Here is a 26,080-nt window from a genome sequence, read left to right as displayed (position 1 = left end):
GGACAGGGTCTATGGCATATGGGACCCATATATATATTCAAACTAATGTTTAACCAGACATGTTTTCCACGCTTAATCAGTAGTAATTACTAAGAAATAATTTCATCAAAGGGAGAAAGGTACAAAGCTGACATTTGGGGAGAGTTTGAGAATGAGAATGGAGTTCAAGAACCAAAGACAGAAAATGCATCAGCTACTTTATCTGAAACTGGTCAAAACCTTCTGAACTCCACAGAAGCAATTATTTCAAAACTATTGAGGAAAAGGTTACAGGAGAGTTTTCCAGATCAGGATAGCTGATAATCATAGACTTTTACCCAGGAGACAGAATGAAATATTTTTTAATCCTTTCCAGAAAGAGAAAAATCAGTTACATAAGAATAATTAAGCTGGTGGTAGAAGTGATGTTCACACACCTGTCATGAAAAGGTAAGAAATCGCACCCATGTATCTGTAACTATGGCTCCTCCCCTCCCCTCCCCTTCCCTCCCCTCCCCTCCCCTTTCTTCTTCTCGCCTCTCCTCTCCTCTATCATATGTATGCATGTATGTATATATATAGTTATGAGTTATTGGGACACTTGAACTGTTTTATAAGTAGGATGTCAATAATAAAACCAAAAAAAAAAAAAGAAACAAATCAACTCTTCGTTTTAACTACTTAACTCATTTTCCTCCGTCCCTTCAATAAAAACTTCCAAGGTTTCTCTCCTGCTGAGCAGTTTTGATTCCTATCAGACTGACAGAACCTGCATTTGATTCTAAAGAAGCACAATTTCAGTTTTTCCTGCCTCCTAAGAATGCTGATAAGACTCGAACTTGTGAAAAGTGGAAGACATAAACATCCAGGACAGAACACAGAAGCCACATTGGGGAGAAGGACCTGGGATTAAACCATAAGAGATTGGAAAGACAATTAAGGCTTTGACATGACCTTGAATAACCACAGTGTCTACCCCAGTTATTATTTTTATTTTATTTTTTTTTACCAGAGCATTGATCTAGCTTATAGTACTATGGGGGATTGAACCTGGGACCTCGAAGCCTCAAGCTAAAGAGTCGCTTTGCAGAATCATTGCTATCTACCCCCACCCTCAGCTCCTTCTGTTTTTTTAAAAAACAGTCATTGACATAACCTCCTATAACACAAAGTTATAAATGAGAATTCTGTAATTGGTAGTACTTAGTAGTTTTCTAAAATCCTCCAGCTGCTTCATCTGCAAGATAATTTTTTAATTACTTATTTATTTATAAAATGGAAGTATTGACAAGACCATAGAATAAGAGAGTTACAATCCCACATAATTCCTACCAGCAGAACTCTGTATCCAATCCCTTCCCTTCATAGCTTCCTATTCTTTATCTCTCTGGGAATATGGACCTAGGATCATTATGGGGTATAGAAGGTGGAAGGTCTGGCTTCTGTAATTGCCTCCCCACTGAACAGTGGCATTAGTAGGTCGATCCACATTTCCAGCCTGTCTCTCTCTTTCGCTAGTGGGGTAGGAATCTGGGGAGGTGGGGCTCCTACTGGTAGGGTTGTCTGCCCAGCTAAGTCAGGTTGGCATGATGATAGCATCTGGAACCTGGTGGCTGAAAAAGAGTTAAGATATAAAGCAGAACAAATTGTTGATTAATCATGAAAATAAAGACAAGACTATTGTAGATAAAGATTTGGGGTCTCTATTTTGGAAAAAGCTAGTAGGTCTATTTTAGGTATATTTCAAGGGGCCTATGACCATATTAGTTTCTGCCTGAACCTAACATCTAACATGCAGGTGGCCTAAGTTATTGTCTGGGGAGATAGTGTCATAGTAGGAAAAAGGACTAGAAAACTGGATTAGGGAAGAGAATAGCTCCAAAATATTGGGAAAGTATATAAATATTGTTAAATGTAAAACCCATCAATTTTATGTGGGCCCATAGTCAGCACAGGAGCCTATGTAACCTTCGCATCTCTGTAGGTCTGATCTGCCATTCTGTGGTCATGGCTAGGCTGAACTAATCTCAGGATTCACCATCCTTGGATAATAGGTAAAGTATGTTATCCAACCTCCCTTTATAGAATGGAACATCCCCTACCACTGTTGACCAGCATTGAGGGCAAGGTCCTATAGGGGCCTACAAAAGGGTCCATTATATTGTTACTGATGGAGAAGACCAGAGACAGTGATAAGATGGATCTACTCGAGGTGTAGGCCCACCATCTTTATTGGGAATCCCAGAATTCTCTGACTAGGGCCCCAGATGATTGAATGGCCTGAGAGTGACTAAGGGGTTATCATTAAAGTATGCCAGTCTCTTACCCTTATCCAGCTTTTGTAGTCCTTACTTTATCCAACAAGGTTAGCATTGGAGTGATTTAGAGATATGCAATAGGAGGTAGGTGAGGAGGTTAGCTAGGCCTAAATAGCAACTATTTCATTAGGTACTTCATGCTGTCATTTTGGGACAATCTACTTGCTTGCTACATTTATTGACTCACTGAAAACTACTGTGTACTTTGGCTTTAAGGTGTATGTTTTCCTCTTACTTATGGATACATGTGCATATGCCCTATCTCATAGGCCCTGGTTTATATTCAGGTTTTGAGGTTTGTTAAGAAGTGAACCACCTAAAATGGAATTAAGGAGTCCCATAAGAAAGGAAAGATTTCACTGGAGTAATGAAGCTGAAGAGTTGACAGTCCACGCCTGATGTCTTTGGACACAGTCCAAAGTGAAATATTCAAGGTGGTACTGGTTGCATTGATTGGGTTAGGATTAGCAGGTCCAGTATCAGTATGCACTGTGAGAAGCATGCAGGAAAGTGAGCCCTACCTTAGAGGTTTCAGGACTGGGAGAAATATGGAATTTACAGAGAAAAGGGAAGGTTCCTACAGTAGTTAGCTATAGCTATATCCAAATTAGATTCATTTTGCAAATCTGACTGTTAGGATTTTTGTATCATACAAGACCTCACCATAATTTAAGTCCTTTTTTGCTATGTACATATATTTGTATCTTATAAAGGAACACCACCAACTGCTTCTGTTCTCCCTGGTCTAAGATTTTAGGAGATTTAATATTTCAAAGAACAAGTCATTATTAGAAATGTATTAACAATTTGAGCCCACTGTTAAAATTCAATCTGACTGCTAATTTGAAGTCTTAAGTGATTATATTAAAGAAACATATACTTGGAGCTATGGTCAAAAAGTTTGAGACATTCAATCCATTTTTTCCCTTTCACTATTGGATAGTGGTTCCCACCAGCAAAGGTTTTGCCCCTTCATGCTCCTTGAAGCTGAACATCCACCCTCACCCTCCACCCAAAGATTCTTACTTTGGTGCCATACTCAAAACTCATCCAGATTCTGCTTTGAGCTTCTCTTTCTGTACTTTTTCTCAACTTCTGTTTATAACTTATCCTACTTTCATACAAAGGTCGCTTCCTACAAGGGGTCTTCCAAGAGTCTCCTGCTCCTTAGTGTGGTGCATGTTTTGTTTCCAATTAAATGATTGTTCGCTTCTGTCGGGATCTCTTCCTCTGTACCTCTGTCAGCTCCCATGTGGGACTTTCTGCTTCTCAAGATAATGATGCATCTTATCTTCCTCTGATACCCTCTATTATGAAAGGCCCAGGCATTCAGATCCCCCTTTATTTTTTCTTTCCAGAATTCTATCTTGTCCCACCTGTCTAGATATTTTTCTCTAGTCTGGCCCAACTCTGCCGATGAGCATGATTGCTGAATCTTCGATACAGAATATACTGAATTCTGAAAATACACAAAGCATTTTCACATTCAAAGGGTTTTGTTATAAGAAGACCAACTCATGGAAACAAAAATAGGTAACACATAGAATGACTTTATTTCCTAAAATTCTCTCAATTAATTAAATCATTTTGATGAGCTAGGTACAATGGGAATGGTCAATTTAATTGCTCCCTGGCTCTTTGATTTTTTTTTTATTTGTAAGTAATGTAGATTACAATATTGTACAATTACATTATATATTTCCATACCACACCCACCACTAAAGTTCTTTCTTCCCACTCTACACCTCCCAACAATAACAACCGTAGTTCTTACAAGTCTCATAGTGGTTTGCTTCTTCTTTGTCGTATTTTGTATTTATTTATTTATTTTTTGCAAGTTCATGTATATCTATTTTCTAGACTACAGATATGAGTTAAACCATCTTGAAGTTGTTTTCCCCTACCTATTTTTTAAAACATAATCACTTCCAGTTCCATTCATTTTGTCCTAAAAGACACATTTTTTTTTTACTGCAGAATAATATTTTATGGAGCATATATATCCCACAATTTTCTTAGCCAGTTGTTTGTTGATAGGAATTTAGGCTGTTTCCACTCTTTGGTTTCTGTGAATAATATAGCAATGATCATAGGCATACATATATCCCTTCTAATTAATAATTGGATTTCCTTTGGATAAATGCCAAAGAGTGGTACTGCTGGATAATGAGGAAATTCATGTTTATTTGTTTATGGATTCCCCATACATTTTAAAAATGGACTGCACCAGCTTACACTCCTATCAGACTATAGTCTGCCCAATAGTAATTTTAATGTTTTACTCAAATCATTTATGTCTTATCCAAGGTGCTCATGGAAGACCCCATGAAGGTGCCTCTGAACATCTCTCCATGCCTAGAAATAACTGAAAGGAATTTGTGCAGTACATATAGACTGGCATTGTGTATCACACATTAATTTACTGTGTATCCAGAAAGACCATAAAGCTGGCTGGTGTTATCCCCGACAGGAGACTACAGCCTTAAAGGAATTGAGTCTCAAGAATTTATTAATCAATTGTTTGAACTAACACCTCAGAGGTAGTATTCTGAAAACACTCATTCAACTCATGTTCTGTTTAAGTACAATGGAACAGTGCTACAATCACTGAAGCTGTAGCAGTAATTGTAATGGCAATTATTAATGTTATTAATAAGTCTAAAGATCTTTTGCTACTATGGACATGTGCTTTAGTGAGTTGAAACAGGGCAGAGCCACCTACCCATAAATGGGTTAAACTGACAGGTACCAGCCTCAGCTCTCATTTTAAGTATGAACACATGTGATATGTTGAGATGTGTGATACAGAAAGTTATACAGGTATGCTTGATTGGAAGAATGGCACTGGATATAGGATTAATATTTTCCATGAAAGAGAAAAAATTAAAAAGAAAGGCTTTATCAGTCTTTTGAATCATAGGGAAGATATAGGGTTAATAGGTATAGATCATGATTTCTTGAATAGAGTATCTAACAATCTATGTGATCTTTCCAGATTGAGTATAATACACTTGTCTAAGGATTTTTGCAAAGAAAGGAAGTCCAGCTTTCCAGACATGTTTTTTATTTGAGGATAAAAGGCTAGATTTGTTGAGCCAGAGTATAGTTCTGGACAATCCAGGGTGATTTCAAGAAACTTTGGAATCCTAAACCAGAAATCCTTCTATCCCCAATTCTAATTATTCTTATTGTTGTTGTTATTATTATAAAGACTTTAGTTGTGGGGCTGTGTGGTGGCACACCTGGTTGAGCACACAGGTTACAGTGTGCAAGGACCTGGGTTTGAGCCCCCGGTCTGGTCCCCACCTGCAGGGGGAAAGCTTCACAAGTGGTGAAGCAGGGCTGCAGGTGTCTCTCTGACTCTCTGCCTCTCTCTATCTCCCCCTTCCCTCTCAGTTTCTGCCTGTCTCTATCCAATAAATAAAGATAATTAATTTTTTTAGTTATTTAATAATGAAAAATATAGAAGGGGAGAGAGAAAGAACCAGACATCACACTGGTACATGTGCTGCTGGGGATTGAACTCAGGACCTCAGACCTCATGCTTAAGAGTCCAATACTTTATCCACTGTGCCACCTAGTGGACCACATATTTTTAAATGTCTATATGGTATAATTAACAAATCTACATACTTCCCAGGAGAGGATAGAATGTCCATCAGGAAGAAACCATTTTATTGCACAAGAAGGAATATTAGGTTTGTATCCTCCTACACGTGTATATCTTTTCCCCATGATTTCAGCAGTTTTGATAAAAAAAAAGATGTTTGATGATATTAATACAGCCTGACTTGTCTATACCTTGATAAATGTGGTTCATGTACCACTGATAAGTTAACTTCACACAGATTTCTTAATGATCACTATTAGTTAAATAAAATGGAAGATCTTCAGTCTGAAAATACGAGTCTGTAAAAGATGCCACCCCTAGTAGTAGCCTAAACAAGAATATGTGCATTCTGACAGTCTCTCTGGTGGTGGAAGCACCTGGCTCTTACAATGCTGGATTCATTAAAAGAGACAGGAGGGTTCTGGACACACCCCCCTCCAATGTCTTAGGTAAACACAAGAGGGTTTACCACATGACCCTAATAAATAGAATAGGGAGAGAATACAAGGAAAAAGAGAACAAGGAAAAAATAATAGTTTACTCATTTCTCCTCAGAATTAATGGATGTTTGAGTCATAACTACCACTCTCATTGTCTCTGGTGTATGTGGATTATTGCCTTCATTCAAAAGTTTTATAGCATTTTCTGTCAGGCATTTTATACTTCCCCCATGTAATGGGAGAAGACATCAGTGTTTGAAGTAGCAGGCAAAATTGATCATCTGAGGACCCTTAATTGGGGCACTCAGAACCATAGATACCCTTGTCCTCAGAGGAGGTTCCATCCTCAGCAGAGACTGCTCAGGGATGGAGCTGGGCTTTGCTTTTGGCCAACTTATGGAAAGGCTTTACTGCATGTGTCCTAAGTTTTTTTTCCTTGTAAAGGTCTTTCACATCAAGTATTTCATCTTAGGGGGTTCAATTGTAAATGGAGTTGATATTTTTCATTTCCCTTTCCTCTGACTCCTTGTATATACACAGAAATGCCACAGATTTATGTGTATTGATTTTTGTATCCTGCTATTTTACTGAATTTATTTATTATTCCCTGTAGTTTTTTTTTTTTTTTTTTTGTGGAGTCACTGAGAATCTCTAAATATATTATCATGCTATCCATAAACAGTAATGTTCTGATTTCTTCATTTCCAATCTGTGTAGTTTAATATTTCTTTCTTGTCTGATTGCAGTGGCAAGGACCTTGAAGATTATATTGAATGATAGTGTTGACAGTGGATATCATTGACTAATTCCTGATTTTAGGAAGTTCTCAGCTTTTCCTCATTGAGCATGATGTCAGCTGTGGATTTGAAATGAATGGTCTTTATTAGGTTAAAGAATTGTCCTTCTTGAGAGTTGGGCAGTGGAGCACCCAGCTAAGCACAAATAATACTGAATGCAAGGACCTACCTGCACAAGGATCCAGGTTCAAGCTCCCAGTTCCCCTCCTGCAGGGGAAATGCTTCACAAGAAATGAATCAGGTCTGCAGGTGTCTATCTTTCTTCTCCTTCTCTGTCTCCCTCTCTTCTCTTAATTGCTCTGTCCTATCTAATAAATGGGAGGGAGGGAATACCCTTTTATTCCAAATTTCTGGAACATCTTTATTATAACTAGATGTTGGATCTTGTCAAAATTCTTTTTTAAAGAAGATTTTATTTATTTATTAATGAGAAAGATAGGAGGAGAGAGAAAGTAGCAGATATCACTCTGGCACATGTGCTTCCCAGGATCAAACTCAGGTCCTCCTGCTTGAAAGTCCAAAGCTTTATTACTGCACCACTTCCTAGACCACTCAAAATCCCTTATTTTATTTCATTTTTATTATTGGATAAAAACAGAAAGAAATTGAGAGGGGAAGAGAAAATAGAGAGGAAGAGAGACAGAGAGACACCTGCAGCCCTGCTTCATCACTAGTGAAGCTTTCCCCTGTAGATGGGGAGCAGGGGCTTGAACCTGGGTCCTTTCACATTGTAATGTGAGCACTTAACCAGGTGCACCACCACCTGTCCCCTTGTCAAAATTCTTTAATACCAAGTTATCTAATCACGTGATTTTTCTTTCTTCTTGTAGATTTGGTGGATTTCATCCCCAAGATGATACTCAGTCTTAGTGATTATTCTCTTGATATGTTGTTGAATTCAAATTTCTAAGATTTTTGTTGAGGATCTTTGCATCACTGTTTACCATGGATATCAGTCTATATTTTGTTGTTTGTTTGTTTTGTTAAACTGCATCCCTGCTTTGGAGATCAGGGTGATATTAGCCTCATAGAACATGCTTTGGGAGTGATTAACCTTAAATTACCTGAAAGTTTGAAGAGAATCTGTTTTACTTCTTCTTTGAAAGTCTTTAAAAAATGTCATTAGAAAAAGCCATCCAGACATGACCTTTTTTACTTAGGATCATTTTTTATTACTGACTAATTTACTTGAATATAGTTTTGTTCCTCTCTCCCTATCTTCTTCCTCAGAAATTTGTATTCATATTCAGAGTTCCAGAATATTACATAGACTTTGAGCATTTATTAATCTGTTTTGTATGGAAAAAGCTTATGTCATAGGGCTGCTTACTAAAAAAATTAGAAATAAATTCGGTATGCTAAGTTTAGCTCTTTGTTGATGTTCATTATGCCTCTTAATAAATAACTACTGAAATATCTTGCAAGAATTGCAAAGTTGAAACGCATTCACATATCTGGAATTTTATGGTTAGTTAAATATCCAATTCTCTGATGAAAGAAGGCTAAAGAAAATTTCAGCAAAGGAGTAGAGTTAATTATCAAAGGTCTACTATACTCAAACCCAAATCTTCTACTGAGTCAGTTTCTATTCTTTCCTCACTGGAGATGAAGAACTGCTGGCTGCTGTCCTCAATTTAACACATAATCGTATTTCAAATGTGATTCTCAGAGCACCCTTTAGTCTCCTCTTTGCCAAGCAACATAGCATCGCTTTCTTAAACTTTTCCATGGGACCTATTTACCCTTGAATCATAGTTCACACAACTTGAAGTGTATTTTTTTCCATAGTTCAGTTTCAACCTCTCATTTTTTAAGGAAACTGAAATGTAAGAAGTATTTTGACAACAGCAATTATATCTTGAGAATTATCAGCTATCAGAAATCTTTCTATGTTGAAGACAAATTGACTCACATGTGAATTTAGGCTTACTGAGTACACTCATCATATTTTAGGTATGGTTAACTTGTCCATTAGAATTGCTTTTCTGTCACTACAGTGTCCATACAAAAGTGGACTATGTGATCATCCATATGAGTCAAAATATAAAGAATAGGGAAGCTATCAAGGGAGAGGATTGTATATGGAGCTCTGGGGGTGGACATTGTGTGTAAATGTACCCCTCTTATCCCATAGTCTTGTCAATATTTGCATTTTATAAATAAATACAAAACATAGATAGACCGACCTATTGACTAAAAAGCAGTCAACACTTTAAAAAAAAGTTTTAGATTTGTAGAAACATTGATCCAAAAGCTCACAGATGCCACTATATTCTGTTGCCACCTTCATCCATATACAATTTAATGTCTTATATATTACAGTTGATGGATCTGATTGCATTTTTGTTCCTTTTTTTTAAGATGTTATTTCCAGTCACAAGACGTGAATTGGAACCCCCTGGAGACTGTCCTTTATAGAAGCATTATCAGACACAGAATGGAAATAGATTTCATCTTCTCTGTTTGACTATTTTGAAAAGATGCAAAGTTTTCTGAAGCTACTTTGGTGTACAGCAAGAAAACAGATCATTATTGATTAACAATAACTGTTATGCATATAGATGAAGACACTGGTAACATACATGATGTCTTTCTGTTTCAGTGGCATAGCACAAGGATTTTGTATTATAATGCAGAAGCCTGCATCTAGATCTCTCCAGCATAGTTTTATGACCTCAGAAGCTTATCTAACCTTTCTAAACTCCAGTTGCAATAAAAGGGAAACATTATTATAACTCCTGAGAGTAGCATACTTCATGAGAAGAAGTATTGAAATTACTTCCTGTTCTGAAATACACAATTCTAAGGTCTTTGAAGAACATTGCTGACTTAGCTTTTTTCAACTCAACCAAGAAACATACAGCTGGCCTTTTAACATTACATAGTCTACTTGGAAGAAAGTGACTATCTTGATAACTGAATCCAATAATTTATTCCCAGTCCAACTAAACTTACACACTCAAAATATTAAGAGCAGGAAAATAAGGTCTAGAAAAAAACTAACATATTTTCCATTTAACGGTTATACTCTATTTTGGTGACTGTCAAGAGCAATGTCTAATTTGCAGTATTTTACATTTAAGTATCTGGAAGTTTGATTAATTTGATTAATTAATTTCTTAGTATTCTATCAACTCTGCTGCACCATAGCATATATGAAAACCTATACAATGAACATAACTTTAAGAAGAATTAAAGATGCCATTGCTTGAGAGTTGAAGCTATTAATGCTTCATCTGGACAAGACAAAATAAGGTAAAATTAGAAAACTGAGAGAAGAAAATTAAATTTCAGGTTACATGTGCATGCAAAGAGGTACATTATTGTGAGATGTTAGATTTCATATATGTGTATGAAATTACCTAGCATTCTAGGCAATTTATTTATTTACACAAACATTTATTGAGTACTATATTCTCTTAATAAACCAGTCCTCTGATTTCAAGTTAAAAATAAGTCACACCTGGTACTCTGAATTCCACCTTCTGAATGACACTCAAGTATAGGAAGCCCAGGAGGACTTCCCTGGTGAAAGTTTGTTGAAACATTGGGTCACTTCCTCCTGTCAAACATTTTTTCTCTGGTGAGCATAGGGAAGGGGCTGGAGAATGTCTATCTGTTTGCTGCACTATATGTTATATAATCTACTATCTGGATGTTGTGTTGCTGATATGTTGAAAATCTCTCTCCACCGACAGCTTTCTGACACAGGGTTTCCCAGCTACCCAACTGATGAGCTTGTAGGCAACCCACATTTTCCTGACTGCTGCAACTTCGCAAGCAGTGCCTAGTGAGGTAATCATCTGACCTCAGCAAAACCATTGTACAAAGGGAATTTTGTTAACATTGTTGTCAACACAGCTGGATGGACTAACATTGCTTTTCTTTGCAGATTTGGAGTCTGAATTCCAGCAGCCTGCAACGGTTTTCCTGGGTTCTTGCTGGCATGTGTCTGCATCTGGCTCCTGATTCTTTCTCAGGTAGTTAAGCAAACTGCCCATTTCTGGAAAAGTTTCAGCAGAACAAAAGAAAATTTCCATGTGTCCTTTCTTGACATGAGTTTTCAGAATTAACCTATTATTTGAAAACTGGGATTGGAGAGTATGAAGAAGGATACAAAATTCACACAGTCTTCCAACTCTTTCTGAGTACCCATTTGTAGTTATAAAGTCTTGTTAGATTTCTGTATGCACATGAATAGAGATTGCATAAATTTGCATATTTTACTCATACTCCCATAGACTACTACATATTCTGAGGCAATGTTATCATTCAAAAAATGTTACCTTAGAGATTTTATGTTTTAAATGATTTCATACTTGTTTTAAATTTTGTTCAGTATCCATAGAGCATTCCCAGGGTATGGGAATAGGAAAGACAATATTTAAAAAAAAACCTAGGGCAAAGGAAGAAAGGACTAGAGACCCTGGTATTTTATTTAAATTTGTTTATTTTCCCTTTTGTTTACCTTGTTTTTTATTGTTGTAGCTATTATTGTTGTTGTTATTGATGTCATCGTTATTGGATAGGACAGAGAGAAATGGAGAGAGGAGGGGAAGACAGAGAGGGGGAGTGAAAGATAGAAGCCTGCAGACCTGCTTCACTGCCTGTGAAGCGACTCCCCTGCAGGTAGGGAGCTGGGGCTCGAACCAGGATCCTTAGCCGGTACTTGCGCTTTATGCCACATGACCTTAACCAACTGTGCTACCGCCTGACTCCCTGAGATCCCAGTAATTTAAGGAAAAGACAAGGATAAACTCCAATTTGTTCTTGTTAGGAGGTCGGGGGTAGGGATGTGGATCATGGACACAGACCTTAAAACATTTTGACAGCTATAGTAGTCTTCTCTTTCCTCCTCTTTCTGTCATCCTTTGCCTGTCTACATTCCTGTCTACATTTGCCTATTCCCATGCAGCATTCTGGGAAGGTGGCTCAGTGGTAGAGCAAATACCTTCTGTGCATAGGGATCCAGTGACAGAATATATATATAATATATATATATAATATATATATAATCTTAAAGTAAGAGTAAATACATAAAAAAATATAAGTTCCCAACTATTTTTCTTTATTTAATTTCATAAAAGATCAAACTTTCTTTTTATTTTAAATTAATTAAATTAATTGGTTAATTTTACTTACCTGTTTGATTTTTTTTTTTTTTTGTCACCAGAGTTATCATTGGATGGTGTGCGTGCAAGACTCTCTAATACAGGTGGATTAATTTTTGACTGAAGATAAGCATCAGAGGGGAGGGGGAGAGAGAGAGAGAAGTGGGGACACCTGTAGAGCTACTCTAATGCTAATGAGACTTCCCCTCTGTAGGCAGGAACTGGGGCTTGAACACTGGTCCTGTTACACAGCAATATGTGTTCTCAACTGAGTAAGCAGTGGCTCAGCCTCCAAACTTGATTTCTTAGGACTACAGATCAAACTAATGATTTCACTGTCCATTCAAATACAGTGTTCTAGCTTTCCAGTTCTGTTTTACAGCTACATGATACTATATGAGGAGACCCTATTAATAAATAATCTGAAGAAGGTTATGAGCTAACACCTCTAAATGTGACTCAGAATCCTGGATTCTCAGTGAGATGCTCATATCTAAGTAAGAAGTTGGTGGAGACCAAAATACCTAAATTGAAACAAACAGTAGATAATAAATTCGGTATTTAGTGCTGTACAGTGAGAAAGACCCTGTTCAGAAAGATCACTCTGGTGCTCATTAAATCAGTGCACAGGTATCTAACTGAAAGCATAAAGCTATGCAGAGCTTATTCAGCTCCTAGTTACTATAATTAAGAGGAGCTCACTGCAGTTGAGAATTGGTTTTACATCTCATACAACAAATGTTTCTTTCACTGTATCCAGAAATAGTCTGCAAAGCTACAAAACTTCTTACCAGAAGCTAAGAGGTTCTTGGGAAACAAAGAGTAGCTTACAAATGAAGCACCTTAATAAAGATGTGCTGGGGTTGAAGGATAGTTTAGCCATCCACTGCCTATATATAGAAATAAACTTTGACCACCCATCAACTAGCTGAATCATGTGTGCCACTAGGCAGACTTGGGAGCAATTCCAATGTGGCTACATTCCAATGGAAATTACTTGTTTGTTTGTTTACTGCTGTTGTTCATTATTAATGCTTTTCTGCTCCAGGATATTTTGTTTTTGTTTTTTTCCCCAGATAAAAAGAGAGAGTCAAACATGGAGAGAGGTAAAAACAACACAGGACTTCAACTTTCCCTAATGTGATGGGACATGACAAAGTAGATACAGCTATGCAGGTGAGTTCTCTGGCTCTTCTGAGATGATTTCTAAACCCAGATACATCTCAGCATTCTACTGGTTGCTCTCAGAATCTGTTTTCAATCATGAGACAGTGCTTGAAAGCCTGTGATCACAAGTATTTGTGAGCAGCTCTGCCACACTTTCTCAAATCTGCCATCAGCCCTGTGGAGAGAGGTAGTCAACACAGGTAGTCAACACCCTCCTTCGTTTTGGACTCAACTTCTAACTAAATGATTCACACAATTAGAATTTCTACTCTCACACTATTGGACTACTTTTTTCATCTATCTTACACTTAGCTTTAACTCTGTAAACTAAGATCCTCAAGTTCTCTTGAGCTATAACCACACTGATAGGTGTCTGAATATTATTATATTATTCAAAGTGGTTAGGTTGAATTGACAGCAAACACTGCTGATTGTCTGTTCTCTAGATACATTCCAAGAGAAGTGCATATGACACAATTTCAGACCCACTTTGAGTATTGGCCTTGGCTGAACCTTCCTCTTTACTATATTGTCCATAACACAGTTCATTTTATTGACTGCCATCATCATGGGAAGCAGCTGGATCCTGATTCTTTGATATAAGCTATTCAGGTGAGCAAATGAGAATTTTCTGATTGCCCACTGTGAATACTGAATCTAAGTATCCACTTGAAAATATAGACATATGAGCATATAAATGGAAATAAAATTTATAGGCAAAGAAATACAAAAGCAGCAGCAATTAAAATAAGTAACAATGTTTTGTGACTTAAATAGAAGAGGCATCCTGTAGGTGAAGATAATATCCACATACCACTATACTTTTTTTTTCTAATTAGTACCTTAATAGTGATTAACAAGATTATAAGATAACAGGTATAGCTTCATACCACACCCACCAAATTTCTGTGATACTACTTAGCAACTGTAACTACCAAAGTCTTTGAGATAGGTTGGTTGGTTCTTTCTCTCTCTTTTTGCAAGTTCATGAAATACATCCTATTCTAAATCCTAATCAAACCTCTAATTAGAAATCATCTTCTGAAAGTTGACTCCCTCTTCCATCTTACTGATATGCAGACATTTGCCCAGATCATAGTCATTGCTCCACTATTTTACTGCATGGCAATTTCTCCTTCTCTGCTCTCTGCTCACATCTGTATTGACTGGATATTCAGAAGCCTTCTCAAGGTTAACACTTGTTATTCTGCTCCCTCTTGTCCTTCTACTTATTTGGTGCAACTTCTGAGATGAAGAATCTAGCCTTATACCTCTGGATTTCCTTACTCTTGGCAGGATTCCCCACCCAGAATACTTAGTAATGCTTTATTTCTCAACCACATTTGAGACTTAATCATTTCAATTTAAACTTCAGCATATCGATGAGGTCTTCTTGGGTAGACTAACATAACTGTTGCCAAATGTTACTAAGGAATACTTGATTTATAGTATTTTATTTTTATAGCCACATGCTATATGTGCTTCTTTATTTTATTTTTTTCCATAAAAAACTAAAATACTCCCGAGTGTAGATATTTTACTGATTTAATTATCCAGTGTTTCATCAACCAAAATTTAACTTGTTTTTTTATGCAAAGACAAATTTAAACATTTTAAAATAAATGTATTCCATACTTTGAGGGTATATGGGGACCAGGGGATTGAACCTGTGATCTTTTGTAACATGCTACTTTACTGGATTCTTTACTAATGTGCAAAAAAAAAAATCAAATAGCTCACTAGAATAACATGTTTGCTTTTCCATGGTCATTACATGTTTGAGTCTGGTCTTTACTATACTAAAGGACACTCCCATGTTGTGGTCTTTTTCTATCTGTCTCTTTATCTCTGTCTCTGTTTTTTCAAGATGGAAAGAAAAATGGTCTGAAGCAGTGAAGTTCAGTAATGACAAAAAATAAATAACAATTAATTCATATATGTACTACTTTTTTTTTCTTTCTGGGTCTTGATGCCTGGGCCATGAATCCACTGCTCCTGGAGGCTATTTTCCCCTTTTGTTTATTGTTTATTGTTGTTGTTATTGTTGTTGTTGTTGCTGTCATTGTATAGGACAGAGAGAAATTGAGAGAGAAGGGGAAGATAGAGAGGGGAAGAGAAAGATAGACACCTGCAGCCCCGCTTAACCGCTTGTGAGGTAACCCTCTGCGGCTGGGGAGCCTGGGACTCAAAGTGGAATTCTTACCCCTCTGTGCGCTTGTGCCATGTGGCTTACCCAGCTGGGCTACCCTCCAGCCCCCCCATGTAATACTTCTGATTATAATACAAAACAAGAATTATAAAAACAAAAGCAAAAGTTGCAATACATTTCATCTACTTTTCCCAAGTTAGTATCACTTTATTGAGAGAATGGTGACTTACAGGACTATTGTCACAAAATCACTTGTCCACATTTCCCCAAGATGGATGTCAGTACATTTCTCTCTCCAACAATCCACTGTATGGACTTAAGATCCACAACCTCCCTTTAATGCTTCTTCTCCCTTCCCCTTTCTGAATCTCTGAACCTGTTGGGTTAGAACGTGATTCATTTAAAAACCGCCCTGCATTTTTCTTTATTTCTTAGATTCCATCTATGAGTTTGATCACCTAGTGATGACCCATATATTTGGTAGTGGTCAGGACCTTTTCATTTTATTTATTTATTTATTTTATTATCTTTATTTATTGATTAGATAAAGACAGTCAGAAATCGACAGGGATAGAGAGGGTGAGAGACAGAGAGACACCTGCAGCACTGCTTCACCACTTGTGAAGCTTTCCCCCTGCAGGTGGGGACCAGGGGCTCAAACCCAGGTCCTTGCACATTGTAACATGTGCACTCGACCAGATGTGCCACCACCCAGCCCCTGACCTTTTCATTTTTGATTATTAAAAATTGAGGTCAAAAGGAAATGACCTTGGACAGAGTGGATAGCTCACCTGGTTGGGGTTACCCTTTGCCATTCATGGGATCCATCACCACATTGGTAGGCGTTTAGAAACCAGAGGAAGCCCCAGTGCTGGTGTGTCTCTCTTTTTCTCTTTCTCCCACTCTCTCTCTGCAAGCTAAAATAGCTTGGGTGCAGTAAAATTTCCCAGGTGTGAAGCATGCAGTCCACAAAAGTAAACAAATGGAAAAGACCTTGACTTTAAATAAATACCTATCACCTTTTCTTACTTTAGTTCCTTGTTCATAGCTAGCCAAGCTCATTATCCTTTGACAATATGTAAGGACCAATATAGAATGATTAAGATAAAATTCTAAGGATATATATGTATGACAAATTATATTACTTGCCTGACATCAACATGATCTCAGGTAAAGTCAATGTTTTAATTAATTGATGACCACAATTCAATTAATGCAATAAATTTATCAGAACTAGATATCTAGAGTTATCAGGATATAATGAAGTAGAGGAACTTGTGAGATCACGAAACTCACAAGACAAGGGCAAAGGGTACTTTCTTTGCCAATTAGTATCACAGAATCTGTAATCATAAGACTGTCATCATTAGAAATCATTTAACCAAACCCCTCAATTTATAATTATGCAAAGTGAAGCCCAGAAAATATAGGTGACTTGTTCAAGGTTATTAAGTGTGCCAATGGCAGAGTCAGCCAGAGTTCTTGACTCCCTACCAGGTAGCAATTTAGAAGGAATTAACTGACATCAACTGAACACGGAACAGAAACTGGGACAGCACCTTAGGGAGTACAGAAATGTTTGGGAACTGACAAATAGGAATCAGGAGAAGGGAACTCTGATAATCATCACCATTTATTGAGAAGCTATTATGTTCAGGATACATTCTTGACTTTTTTTTTAAATGATCTCTAGTACTCACAACAGTTCTGCAAGGTAGATATTGTTCATCTTATTCAAAGGAAAAAATACATTCAGCCAAGTTAATAAACTAGCCTTATGTTATGAAGTTAGAAAAAAGGATCCAAGGGGCCAGGTGGTGGCACACCTGGTTAAGCACACACATTACAGTGCGCAAGGACCCAGGTTCAAGCCCCTGGTTCCCACCTGCAGGGGGAAAGCTTCACAAGTGGTGAAACAGGGCTATAGATGTGTCTCTGTTTCTCTCCCTTTCTACCTCCACCCGTCAAATTCTCTCTATCACTATCCAATAATAAATAAAATATTTTTAAAAAGAAGAAATAGTAATTAAAAGAAAAAAGAAAAGAAAAAAGGATCCACACTGAGCTACACTAAACCGAAGTTCACATTCTTTCTACTAAACCAGATTTTTCCCAAGGGGATACTAAAGGTGTAGGGACCATGTTTGATGGGATCAGAAAGTTCACCTAATGGAAATCTATTGAAGATTAGGAACAATGATTTAATTCTCCATGATTATGGGAGATTTTTTTTTTTTATTGCGCTAATGAGTGAGGACTTAACCAATCATTAACTGATTCTAGCTCAATCCCTGCTTCACTGAAGGAAGCTTTGGTGCTGTGGCTTCTTCACCTGCTCTTTCCATGTCATTCTCTCTAAAAAAGTTAAGTTGAAACTGTGAAGCCTCAGGGACAACCAAGAGCAAACATAAAACCAAAAACATTGTGATGAATAGGAGTATGCATTTGAAAATTGGTGCTTCAGGGACGGGTTCTTATAAATGAAGGTAGGCTAATCAGTGACTTGGAAGATTGATGAGGACATGGATACCAGTAGTAACAGTTTGATCTTGCCCCCCCCCCCCATTTTCTTTCTCATTCTTTACAACTGCCAGGATTATTCTGGCAGGAGGACCTGAAAATTGATTACAAATTCTCTGAACGTATTTTTTTCTTCCCGCATAAGCTGTGTTGACTTTCAATGGCTACTTACTGCCAACAACTTTGCTGATTGGTCACACATCTGTTCTAATGGAGGGATCTATACCACAGCAGATGTTTTTATTTTGAATATAGCTCTTTTATATATATAAAACCAATGCAAACTATCTTACAAAGGCACACTCCTATTTCATCATGGGTGTTTCTCCAAGCATTCCCTGGTTCAGCATCTTCACTAAATCTTAGTTAATTAGCTGTAGTAAATCTAGTATTAATTATTCTGATGCTGAGGCTGTAGAAGACCCTGGGACTTTGCATTCTGTCACCACTGTTTTCTCAGTGCAGTAAAGGATGTTGTTCAGTATTTTGCTCAGGTTTACCTTTGCACCTTCCATCTTCCTACCACTCATTAATAGGCATCAGTCACTCCTAACCACTCAGGGAGTTCTTTGTGTTTTCTGCTCTATCTGCAGGAACTCCTTCTCCCCCTGGAACACTTCTGCTCAATTTTCAAATACCTTGAGTATAACTTCCTGTAGTAACTCATCCTATTTATGTTACCACAGAATCCTTTACTTAAACATCTCAGATCAATTATATTTTATTACTGTTGTTGATTTGATTGCATATTTTCCCTCTAAATTAGAGATTTCTCATGGTGGAATTTTTGTTTGTTTGTTTGTTTCAACGCTGTTTGTTCTCTAACCTAAATAAAAATAGTCAATGTTTTATAAATACATTCAGAAATAAATTTTGAATAAAGGATAGGCAGTAAAATGTATCTGTATGTATATTCTGAAATAAATATAAAAGTAGCTGTGATTTTTCTGAGATTTTTATTTTCTCTATTTGTGATTAATTTGGGAATGAGATTGTTTTTGGGTTGTGTCACTTCCACCAGGAGCTTAAGGATGTCATAGTTTACAGTGAACCAAACACATGGAATTGCATCATTGTTGAGAAATAACTGACTCTCTAGAATTTTATCACTGAAACAAAGGGACATTCACTTAAATAATCTATGATTATCAGATGACCATTAAGCAAATATTTCTGTGAAACAAGCTTTATTCATCAATACAATAGATATATGGTTTAAAAATCAAGATTTATCAACTTGTGTTAGATTGAGTTTAATACTATGAAGTGTAACATCATACAATTGTTCTCTCTGTCTGTGGTTTAGCAATTATCTAGAGAAACTGAAGTTGTGTGTTTAATTCTTGAACAAACGCCTTCACCTTCTTCTCAGGACATAAGACATCCCTTCTGCATGTGTCTGGTGTATGTCAAAGAAGATGTCAGGGGAAAGTTAAGGATAGTTATGAAAAGTCAGTTGCCACTTGCCAAGAGATCTGGGAGAAGAAAAGAACATGTTATTGACGGTGGTGGTGTCTATAACCTGGCTCCTTCCCTGTAGATCTCCCTGGTTTTCTTTTGTCCATTCACTGGAGTTCATTGTGTTTCTATACTAATTAATAAATAGAGAATTAATTCAATGCCATATTTCTTGAACATGGTAAATTCCCATTGTCCCTGTACTTCAGGCCCATGGATGGTAACAGCTTTTTAGCCCTAGCCTCATTTTCCTGTACTATTCTGTATTGATTTAATAGTCAGTGTTGAAGTACTTGCTCTGTTCAAAATTCAGCACTGGTCCGGGAGGTGGTGCAGTGGATAAAGCTTAAGACTCTCAAAATTCAGCATTGTCTATGGACAATAAAAAGTAATTGTAATCTCATTTTGTTATCTGGTGGAGGGAATTGTGTGGAATTATACCCCTCTTATCCTATGATCTTGTCAATCAATGTTTCCATTTTATAAATAAAATTTATTTTTTTAAAAAGAGAATAGTACAGAATAAAAGTATCTTTAAAAAATACCCATGACCCATCAGTGAAGCCTCTTTTCTGACCATCAATGGCACCAGCTATCATTGCCAGTTTCCATGTTGATAGGCAGTAGTAGGAATCACTACTATTGGGTTGTCAGAAAATCATGACATATTTTTCTATGCGAAAATGAATCATGATTTTTCTTACACCCTAATATACTCTGAATAACATTATCACAACGACTAAAAATGTATGCCTCTCATGACTTCTTTGAAAAAGCATTATTTGAAGGACCTATTGGGGGTTGTATTGTTATGTGGAAAAGTGGGAAATGCTATAAATGTAAAAACTGTTGCATCTCACTGTCAACTGTAAACCATTAATCCCCCAATAAAGAAATTTAAACGGAAAAAAAAAAAAGGAATACAGGGGCAAAACCAAAGCCTTCTTCAAAATTGATAGTGCTACTTTTTTGTTCCTAAATCTGTGTGTTTGGAAGTGAATTGAAGCTTAAAACTTGTGACTTACAAACTCATGACTAAGAATGACTGCTATCCTAGAACTGTGTTGTTCCCCAGACAAGACAGATGCTATGACTTTTAATCATGAAAAGCACATTTACCACAGAAACTTAGCAGTAACTCTATTAAGTTTATGTAGAGGATGTTTCAGTGAATAAGAACAAGAATAGGAAGTTAACTTTTGGAGAAAAGGCAAGGCTTGGAGGTACTGTGGGAAAAGCATGCTGGGAAACATACTTTTTTCAATGTATCTCTCAGACTACAAGGCACAAAGAAATCCTTCAGGTGTTTATAATGTAGCAGAAATATAATTTAAATTACCGTTAAATGCCAGTGCTAATTACTTGCTTTGTTAAAGTAAGGTTTTTTTAAAGAAATTATTGAAAAAAAAACTTCAATAACCTTCATAGTGTGAACTGTTATTTTTCTTGAAATAGTGAATTGATAAAGAGAAATTCTACTTAAATAACCTTATTTTTTTTCTTGTTTATTTCTCCTCTTTATTATAAAGGGCTTTACATGAAAGAGCAGAAGTATTAAGTGAAAGTTATTAGAGCTAACTAGATCAGAGTTTTTAGTTTCAGGGGAGCCCCAAATAAGCTTAACAATAGGTAGGCTTAAACTATAGAAATGGCTGTTGTATTTTACTCATTATGGAGTACCTATGTGAACCTTAGCTTAGAGAATATAGGCAAATTCACATGTCGAATTCCTTTAACATAAGGAAAAAATAATAAGGAAATTTTATTTTCTTAGATTCATGCCCTAAGTTGTAACTATACTATTCTATGAAATGTGGTCCAAAATATAATAATTTTGTTAAAAATAATTGATTTCTAAATTCTTTTAACTTATTAAGCACCAGAAGTCAAGTATAGTTAAATTTTATTGTGTTTAAGAATCTATTTGACAATTCTACACTATTGCTGAGTGAATTGTACCTTCTGTTTTTCCAAATCACACCTCTTAACACTTGACCCATCCTGTTCACAACTTTTGAAAACATGTTACACTCATAGCCAGTGTTTTTTGAGATCTCCTGGAAAGTGGAGCTCATTGTTCCTCCAACTTTGGTGTTCATATATAACTTTTTAAGGAAAAATAAAGTAGAAACATTTAAAAAGATATTTTATAAATGAATTTTCTGATTTTAATTCTAATTCAATGGAAACATACAGATATTTACAAAACAGGCTTTTAAAAGCATTTCTTATTATTCTATGCTTTATATTTGTCTTGTGGTGGAGGCTTAACAATATTTTTATGGTGAAGATATTGGGAGAATCAGAGTTTTAGTATCAGCACAGCCTTGACTGATCAGTTAACATTACTTTCTACAATGTACTATTACTGAGGTGTCCTCGTTCTTTTTAAAATTTTATTTAATAGTGAACGACAAGTTTGTTGGATAAGAGGGGTACAATTCCACACAGTTCCCACCATCAGAGTTCTCCATCCCATCCTCTCCACTGGAAACTTTCCTATTCTTTATCCCACTGGGAGCATGGACTCAGAATCATTATGGGATATAAAAGGTGGGAGGTCTGAATTCTGTAATTGCTTCTCCACTTATCATGGGCATTGGTAGGTCAATCCATACTCCCAGCCTGTTTCTGTCTTTCTCTGGCTCTGGAGAGGAAGGATTCCAGGGCACATTGCTGAAGTTGTCTGCCTAGGGAATTCAAGTTGGTGTCAATGTAGCATTTTCAATTTGATGACTCAAAACCACTAAGATATAAAGCAGATTGTTTAGTAATCAGGAACTTAAAGGTAATAGTATAGCAGATGCTATTTGGGTTTTCCATTTTGGGAAAAATCAGGAAGTCTATTTCAGGTACATTACAAGAGGCCTATGCCTTTATTAATTATTGCTTGTGGCCCACAGCTAACACGAAGGTGGGCTAAAGGTACTGCATTGGGAGATGGTGTCTGAGTTGGGAATGCAACTAGAAAGCTGGATTAGGGAATATAGTAGCTTCCAAAAGTGGGAAAAGTGAGGTGTCCTCATTCTATGAACCAGGACTCTATCATATATATAGGCACCAGGGATATTGCTGGGACTTAGTGCCAACCCTAGGAATCACTATCCTGATGGCCATTTTTCGTTTTTATTTTTAATTTGTATTAGATAGGACAGATATAAATTGAAAAGGGGGAAGGAGATAGAGAAGAAGAGAGAGAAAACTTGTAGATCTGCTTCACCACTGAAGAAGTTTCCCCCCAATAGGTGGGATGTCTGGGCTCAAACCAGGCCCTTACACAGCAATGGGGTGTACCAACCCTGACCCTTAAGACCAGGACAAGCCTTGAATGTCATTTCAGTGTATGTTGCTGGCTCCTGCTCAGTATACCTCTAGAACTGGACTGTGATCTTTCTCTTATAGGTTTCTAACTTCAAGTTATAGGGAACATGGTAACTGCTGAAACACTTTGCTCATACAAAAGTTATTCTTTCCAAGTTCTCGCCTACCATGCTATGCCATGATTTCATTCTGTTTGTGTTGTGTTGAAAACAAGAGTGAAGTGGTTAATATTGCATCCAACTAGACTTATTTTTGTTCTTTAATCTGAGTATACCATGGAAACCCTGTGACTAAAGTTTTGTGTAAGATGGGAATAACAACATAAATAGCAACTTTAAAGCACTCTTGTAAGAAATAAATGTAAAATAGGCAAAATAGAGAAGTTCTTAAATAATAAGTGTCGGCTAATACTATTATCAAAGAATGTTCTTACTGGATTACATTTTTATCACCTATCTTTTGGTGGACTGGACTCTCTCCAGTCAGACTATTTTTAATTGCATGCCTTATGTTAATAGAAAAACATGGTTGCTATTGGCCTGTCCCACTTCACCTCATACAAAAGACTTAGGACACTAAGGTTATTAACAATGTCTTCTCATATTTCTACTATTTGTGCTTGCCCTGAAAAGGAGGCTCAGAATCTTTTAGGAAATTAATGCATGGATAAATGGGTAAATTCCTAACACTTCAAATTAGTCTTTTGTGTTTCTCTATCTAGTGTGCCATAATTATTATACAATTGTGGATTTAAAAAAAAAATAAATCATCTTTATCTATTTGTTGAATAGAGACAGCTAAAAGTTGAGAGGAAGAGAATAATAGCTCAGTGACACCTGCAGCATTGCTTTGCCACTCACAAAGCTTTCTTCCTGCAGATGAAGACTGGGAGCTCTAACAAGCTCTCACACATTGTAACATATGTGCTCAACCAGGTGTGCCACCACCCAACACTTAACACTTACAATAGTGGATTGTTTGATAATTGTTATTGACCCTCTTGACAAAAAAATAAATAAATAAAATGAAGAAGGACAGAAAGAAAGAGAGAGAGGAAGAAATAAAGAAAGAAGAAAAGAAAGAAGAAAGACTAAGGAAAAGAACAGAGGAAGGAGAGAGGGGGGAAAGAAGAAAGAAAGGGAACTTGAAATGAAAAATTCACAAAACTGCATCACCAAGATGAGGGATGGCAAAGGTCACTCTCTCTGGACCTCTAGTCACTCACACAAGACATGTTTTTATGCATCTGAGGTTCACATGAGAACTTTAAGGTGTTGATTCTGCATAACTAGCCTTGATAGGACTACACAAAGGTATAATTGATCTCTGCAGCAGACTACTATTGTTGACTTCTTTTCTTTAGAAAGTATACTATCTTTGTTGTTCACAGGTGAAATCATATGGATCCTTTCTCAAAACAAGTTTCGGAGTTAAAGGTAAGAGTGAGTGATACCCTTACCCTGCTTCTTGACATAACAGCGTGACCATTTGCTTGTCTTTTATCTTGGTAGTACTCTGCAATCTCAGCTGTAGCAATTACAAGTCTGAGGACTGCTGAGAAGTGCTGACTCTGTCTTTGTCCTGTTTTCTGGTGACTCTGAAAGGGTCTTATTTACTCTTCTGTGCTGAGGAAGCAGCTGTGTTGTTGTGATATCATCCCATCCAACTATGCAGGAGCCTGGGAAGCCTCCTGTGACATGGAATGACGGCCGAAAAATCTCAGTCACCACTGAGACTTGCAGATCAGAGCTTTTGTGGTTCCTCGGGTCAGGCCTCAGGTCCTCCTGGGATGTCACAGTGTAAATGAATGCTGGGAACATGATTCAAACAACTTAATCCTGCCTTGTAAAAAAAAAAAAAAAAAAAAAAAAAAAAAAAAAAAAAAAAAACTTGAAGCCAAAAAGTCCTAGGCGTGCTTTCATTCAGAACTGGAGGAAAATTTGACCATCTCAATTCTTATTTCTCATTATCTGCAAGAAACCTGAAACAGTTTACTAGAGAAAAAAAAAATGGAAGAAGATAGGCAAAAAAGAGGAACAATCTACATCCCCTCTGAAATCCTGTTCAGAGGATTTGCTGTGAAGGCATTCCAGCTTCAAATAAGACTGATTAAAATAAAATTACTCAGTCTCCTGACCCATAGCAAATTTCATGTGCTGCAATTTGTCTAGTAGTTGAGCTGTGAGTACAATCTGATTGGCTATAATTTAGGTTTATAGTTCCTATTTTTTTTTCCTCAAACACAGTATAATCCAGTGATCCTGAAATAAAGAACTAGAAGGAAAAAAAGAGACAGTTAGTATAAGCCAGGGAATGGAAAGGAAAGTAAATTTTAAATTGTGATAAGAATGTTTGCTTTTATAAAAGCTTGAAGGCTCAGTATTTCTGGAGCTATGCTGGGGCATGGGGGTGAGGACTTGGGAGACGAGCCCTTCTGCATTTGTGTCTTCCATTCTAAAATTCCTACAGTATCTGCCCTGCTAGAGTGTTCCTGTCTGTGCCTGTTTGTCTATTTTCTATAGCCTTGGATTTTTTACCTTTTTGTTTCCATTTCTGATATCTGGGTCTGTAGCTCATGAGATAATTTCCAAGTCTGAACATGCTGAAGACCCATAGAGCCAAGACTGTGTAACTCATCGTGCAGAGAAAGTAAGTCTTTTTTTTGTTTTTTCTGACCCTACCACTTGAACTTTTTTATTCTTATCAGTGCTCTTGATTACAAAGCAGCTCCATTTTTAAACACCAAGTTAAGGCATGACAGCAAGCCTGACTGTAGGAGGCTGTGGAGAAAGCTTTGACCTCTTGTGGTGCAGATGATGAGGAAAAGGGGAAAAAAAAAAAAGTTCTATATAAAGAAACATGTCTTGAAGGAAAAGGAACTATTTGGTGATAGAGCAAGATTACAGAGATTTTATAGAGAGAGCCGACTCTTGTTGGCCTCGGGTGTCATTTCTGCTATTTGGGTTTTTCTGACCTGCTAAGGGAAGGAGAGCCCAAGCAGGTGTTTGAACTCCTAGTGAACAGAGATTACATATATTACTGACAACAGAATTCCCTGAATTCTCTGTGAAGAGTGAAAACAGTCTAATTCTTACTTTCTCTAAGCAAAGCACCACTCTTTGTTAGTCTGGGACTGAAGAGATTATTTGACTATAGTGACTTAAAAACTGAAGGATAAGGACAAAAATTCCTACTAGGAGAAGGTGAGTT

The sequence above is a fragment of the Erinaceus europaeus genome, chromosome 15, assembly GCF_950295315.1.
Source record: "Erinaceus europaeus chromosome 15, mEriEur2.1, whole genome shotgun sequence".
In the NCBI taxonomy this organism is placed as follows: domain Eukaryota; kingdom Metazoa; phylum Chordata; class Mammalia; order Eulipotyphla; family Erinaceidae; genus Erinaceus; species Erinaceus europaeus.
This window is presented reverse-complemented; position numbering follows the sequence as displayed.